This window comes from Salvelinus sp. IW2-2015, linkage group LG6.1, assembly GCF_002910315.2.
Source record: "Salvelinus sp. IW2-2015 linkage group LG6.1, ASM291031v2, whole genome shotgun sequence".
NCBI lineage: Eukaryota > Metazoa > Chordata > Actinopteri > Salmoniformes > Salmonidae > Salvelinus > Salvelinus sp. IW2-2015.
This window is the reverse complement of record NC_036845.1, coordinates 145,005-150,519: the sequence shown is the minus strand read 5'-3', so window position 1 is coordinate 150,519 and position 5,515 is coordinate 145,005. Positions and strand designations below refer to the sequence as shown.

Below are 5,515 nucleotides of genomic sequence, written 5' to 3'. Positions count from 1 at the left end.
AGAACTACAGGGAACCTTGATTCATATGCGTTTGTTTATATGTGTGTGGTTCCTTCACTAGGAGTGTGAGAGGGAGGGAGAGAAGTGCTGTCAGAAGTGTACACTCACACAAGGCTCAAAGTGTAGCGACGGACTCTGCTGTAACAACTGTCAGGTACAGACACTATGCATTGTCACAACACGCATATACAGTGGGGCAAAAAAGTATTTAGTCAGCCACCAATTGTGCAAATTCTCCCACTTAAAAAGATGAGAGAGGCCGTAATTTTCATCATAGGTACACTTCAACTATGACAGACAAAATGAGAGAAAAAAAATCAAAAATCTAGATTCTCCAGGACCAGAGGTGTCTAGGGCCAATGTCTGTCCACTCTCAGCTACTCACCGCTGGGCTGCCACAGTCACACTCCTCCCCTGGCTCCACCAAACCATTCCCACACTCTGGAGGGTCAACCAGCTGGAGTCACAGAGAGCGAGGGGGGAGAGTGAAAGAGAGTAGAGAGGAGAGAGAGAAAGAGAGTGGTTAGGTTAATCTAAGTGCTTTAGGTGAAATTTAAGAAAAGCGCTTTATAAGCTTTGAAGTTATTTTCTTCATTATCCCCTCCAGGGGTGTGTGTGTGTGTGTGTGTGTGTGTGTGTGTACCTTTATGGGTTTGTTGAAGAGACAGGCTCCACCACCACTGTTGAGGAAGGTATGGTACTCCTCCACGTTGCAGTTAGAGAACCTCTTGGGCAGGTAGAAGCTGTTCAACACAACCACAGAGTCACGCAGTTACAGTGGAAACAACTGCAGCACGGCAACARCAACACACATCCCTCTGAGACACACTGTGCCACTCTTGTGTTGCTTTAGCGTTGTCCTTACAGAGAGAAGGCCAGTAGTGTGGTATATACTTACAAATTACCGTATATGAACAGGAAGGAAACATTCACCACAAAACGTGTTGAACAAGACTGACTAACATTTCTGACTGATTCTAAGAGTTGGTTCCATTTCAGTCCAATCCCAATCCAAGCCCACCATCTATAGAATAACACACCTTTTATCTGTTGATGACCACAGTCWAAGAATAGGGAGAGTAGCGGTATGGCATTGGCATACAAGATTAATATTGACTGATGGTGTGTAGAGGAAATAATATTTGTCACATTATTGTTGTTGTCCTTGTTGTTGCTTCTGGTTGTGAATCATAACCTATGCACAATCAGTGATGTGTGGTGGCAGAAATCAGGTCCCATTGATAGCTTAAGGACAAAGGTGTCTTTTGTTGCAGAAATTGATTGACTTRAAATTAATACATTTCTGCAGACCACCTTTGCCCTGAAGTAATCAATAGCACCTGGTTTGCTAGTAAGCAACTGACACTCAATCAGGGGTCTTTCTGTTGTTAGTCTGTCATTGTTAGTGTTGACCCCTTGCTGCTCTGCATTCCTGCAATCAGGGCTTGGCCTCAGATGCTATTGTCCTGTCTCGCCATAGCACTGTTGCTAAATGATACAGCAAATATGTATCCGCTTTGAGTAGTAATGCTAGTGAGTGGCTAATGGGAGCTAGTGCTGTAAACACAATGCAGCAAATCCTGGGCCCAACAGGAGCTTTCCCGGAGAAAGGAAATGGTGGAAGTCAARGGGCTGAGYTGAGTGTGGATTATTGTAGCACTTACAATAGTAGTGAGAGTCAWACTGATTAGMAATCAAACAAAGGCTCACAATAACAGAGAGAGGGATAGAGAGAGAGAGAGACCTCCAATGAATCACTGGCAATRTAGATATACATCAACCCTCCCTTACTTCTTTCTATGTTTCTCTCGGTCTCTTCTTCTCTCTCGCTAAACACTCTAAATGAAGAGAGGATCGTGTATGATGACTGATAAAGAACATTTCCCATTTGTGGGCGGTGCCCCAACATAGTAAAACCCTCAGTAATGAAGAACCTAACACAGAGGAACCCAGGGTGATACAAACACAAGTCTCTCATTCATCCAGTGCATTATGGTACCCCCAGGCTGGCTAACAACCCAGTTTGTGCACACACACACACACACACACACACCACACACACACACACACACACACACACACACACACACACACACACACACACACACACACACACACACACACACACACACACACACACACACACACACACACATTAATTAAGGAATCCAGATAGAACCCCAACCCTTTTGATGGAGAGAACCACCACACAGTAGACTGTCAGTATTAGTTAATAGGAACAGACATGCAGGCGCTGAGAAGAGAAAATAAAAAGTCCATCAATGGGCGTGACTGATACTTGCTCATTGAATACGAGTGTCTGAAATACCATTGACCTCTGCTTAGAGAGAGGGAGTCTGGGTAAGAGCCATGTGCTGGGGAAAGGGTAAATAATAACTTCTGACCTTTGACATGTGACATGCTGACCCCACAGAGAGGTTGCAAAAGTCAGATAACAATATCAAAGATAGAATCCTAAGAGGGGTCAGTGCTGTTGAGTACAGTATTAATGGAGATAAATCATATTGGTCTCGTACGGGAATGACATTGCAGACTGTATCAATCGGTTAGATGGACAAGACATGATGGGTAGGGCTCATTGTCAAAGCTTTAAGGGGGAAAAGGGATCCCCCTATGAGTATAACAGTAGTACAATCCGTTGCTCCAAAAGTGCTCAGCGAGTGACATCAGCCCAAAACTGAAAAAATATATGAAAATAAATCTGAAAAATATATGTACATAATGAACATAAATAAATACAGCTGAGATCAGACCACAGAGCTGTATTTCTTTACACTGCATCATCATCATCTGAAGAAGAAGAAGACGAAGCTACGGCGGGACGTCGAGCCACAGAGGCCGTAATGCTATTGGATGGAATKGGAAAGGTTGAGATGACTGACAACCCTTCCAGGCAGCCGATTGGTTCAAACTGCACGAGCAGCGTTCYAGCCAAGCTTCTGCTCACCTGCTGTCCCATTTGGGATTGAGGGGAAACGCAAGAGGTATTAAAGAAGAGGGGTAAAGACACACATCCTCCATACTAACACACAAAGCGCTCACACACAGTTGCATCCATATAGATACACTCACCCACACAAGCTGCAAAGCAGCAAGCGTGTACACACAGAAATACACAATGAACGGTGAACATTTGGCTGACAAGGACAGTACAAGAGCTCCACAGTTAACCGAGAGAGGTATAACATATTATTCAGAACATAGAATGTGATTGGTGAAACTCTACGTGGCAGTTAAGGACATGACCAATCACTCACAGATAGTATTACTAATATGAATCCCTGGACAAACAGTCCAGTGCCTGAAGTTACTGATGTCTGGAGTAAACAACAATCTCTACTGCCATCTAGTGAACATTTCCTGAACTACAATGCAGTCTAAAATATTTTCTAATGCTCCAGACATTGTTAAAACTTTTTAGGGATAGGGGGCAGCATTTTCACTTTGGATGAATAGCGTGCCTGAGTGAACTGCCTCCTACTCTGTCCCAGATGCTAATAATGCATATTATTTTACTATTGGATATAAAACACTCTGTAGTTTCTAAAACGGTTTGAATGATGTCTGCGAGTATAACAGAACTCATATGGCAGGCGAAAACCTGCCATATGATCCAAACAGGAAAAAATCCAAACAGGAAGTGAAAATTCTGAGGCTGGTCGATTTTCAACTCATCGCCTATTGAAATCCCAGTGGGATATGGATCTGTTTGCACTTTCTACGCCTTCCACTAGATGTCAACAGTCTGTAGAATGTTGAATGAAGCTTCTACTGTGATGTGGGGCCGGATGGGAGCTGTTTGAGTCAGTGGTCTGGCAGAGTGCCAGGTCCTGGTCACGTGCATTCCACATGATATCGACTTGCGTTCCATTACTTCTATAGACACAAAGGAATTCTCCGGTTGGAACGTTATTGAATATTTATGATAACAACATCCTAAAGATTGATTCTCTACTTAGTTTGACAAGTTTATTCGACCTATAATATAACTTTTTTTAGTTTTCGTTCGACGTCTGCTGGATCTGCGTGAGTGTTTGGATATGTGTACTAAACATGCCAACAAAAGTAGCTACTTGAACATAAATATGGACATTATCGAACAAACACAATTTAACTGTGGAACTAGGATTCCTGGGAGTGCATTCTGATGAAGATCATCAAAGGTAAGGGAATATTTATGATGTAATTTCGTATTTCTGTTGACTCCAACATGCGGAGAAATGTTGTTTATATCTGAGCGCCATCTCAGATTATTGCATGGTGTGCTTTTTCCGTAAAGTTTTTTTGAAATCTGACACAGCAGATGCATTAAGACAAGTGTATCTTTAATTCTATGTAAAACATGTATCTTTCATCAAAGTTTATGATGAGTATTTCTGTTATTTGATGTGGCTCTCTGCAATTTCTCAGGATATTTTGGAGGCATTTCTGAACATGGCGCCATGTAAACTGTAATTTTTTTATATAAATATGCACATTATCGAACAAAACATACATGTGTTGTATAACATGATGTCCTATGAGTGTCATCTGATGAAGATCATCAAAGGTTAGTGATTAATTTTCTCTATTCTGCTTTTTGTGAACTCCTATCTTTGGCTGGGAAAATGGTTGTGTGTTTTTGGACTTGGCGGTGATCTAACATAATCATATGTTGTGTTTTCGCTGTAAAACATTTTTTACATCGGACATGATGGGTAGATTAACAAGATGTTTATCTTTAATTTGCTGTATTGGACTTGTTAATGTGTGAAAGTTACATATTTCAAAAAAATATTTTTGAATTTCCCGTGCTGCCTTTTCAGCGGAATGTTGTCAAGGGTTCCGCTAGCAGAACGTGTGTCCTAGAAGAGTCAACACTAACAAGATAATCACTGTGAATGTATTATTTGTCCTAATTCAGATGATTTCCCCTGTCTAAATGTCCAACTAAGTCAGACTGACTGTTTTTTCTGGGTAGTCACTTTCTGTCCAGGCTAAGATGAACAAAGGTGGCATTATCATCAGAACTGATGAAAAGTATATGAGATATTAGTTCTTAGTCGGAGTTAAGGTTAGGTTCAGGGTTAGGGTTAGGTTTAAGGTTGAGGTGTTAGGTTTAAGGGTGAGAGTTAGGGGTAAGGTTATGGTGAGTTAGGGTTAGTGTTAAAAGTGCAGTACTTCCATCCTTTCTAACATGGTCAGATAGTCTCTTAGAGAAGAGGGTTGTCACTAACACACTATGACATCACAGCGACACAGAGATGCACAGAGGGAACACACGTTTGAAATGTCGGCATTGCCGCGGAGAATGGGGTCTGTTGCCGTGGCAGTGTGGACGGGTTGTTTGGAAAACAAAGTACTTTAGATTAAACTTACCCAACATCATCCATGATGCAGCCAGACCAACGGTCATCACACTTGCACTCGCCTGTGGAACACACAACATACATGTCTCTGTGTGGCCAGTATGTGTGTGTGGCCAGCGTGTGTGTGGCCTGTGAGTGTGTGGCCT

The 5,515-nt window shown here is 42.1% G+C and overlaps 1 long non-coding RNA gene across 1 annotated transcript; it reads right to left on the bottom strand.

The window, feature by feature from the left end:
* Positions 1 to 379: 379 nt before the first annotated feature.
* On the bottom strand, positions 380 to 5,451 carry LOC111964807 (uncharacterized). Its single transcript, XR_002877440.3, has 3 exons — positions 5,380 to 5,451; positions 644 to 743; positions 380 to 457 (listed from the first exon to the last, which is right to left on the bottom strand). It is a non-coding gene; the product is annotated as an uncharacterized lncRNA (long non-coding RNA).
* Positions 5,452 to 5,515: the final 64 nt, after the last annotated feature.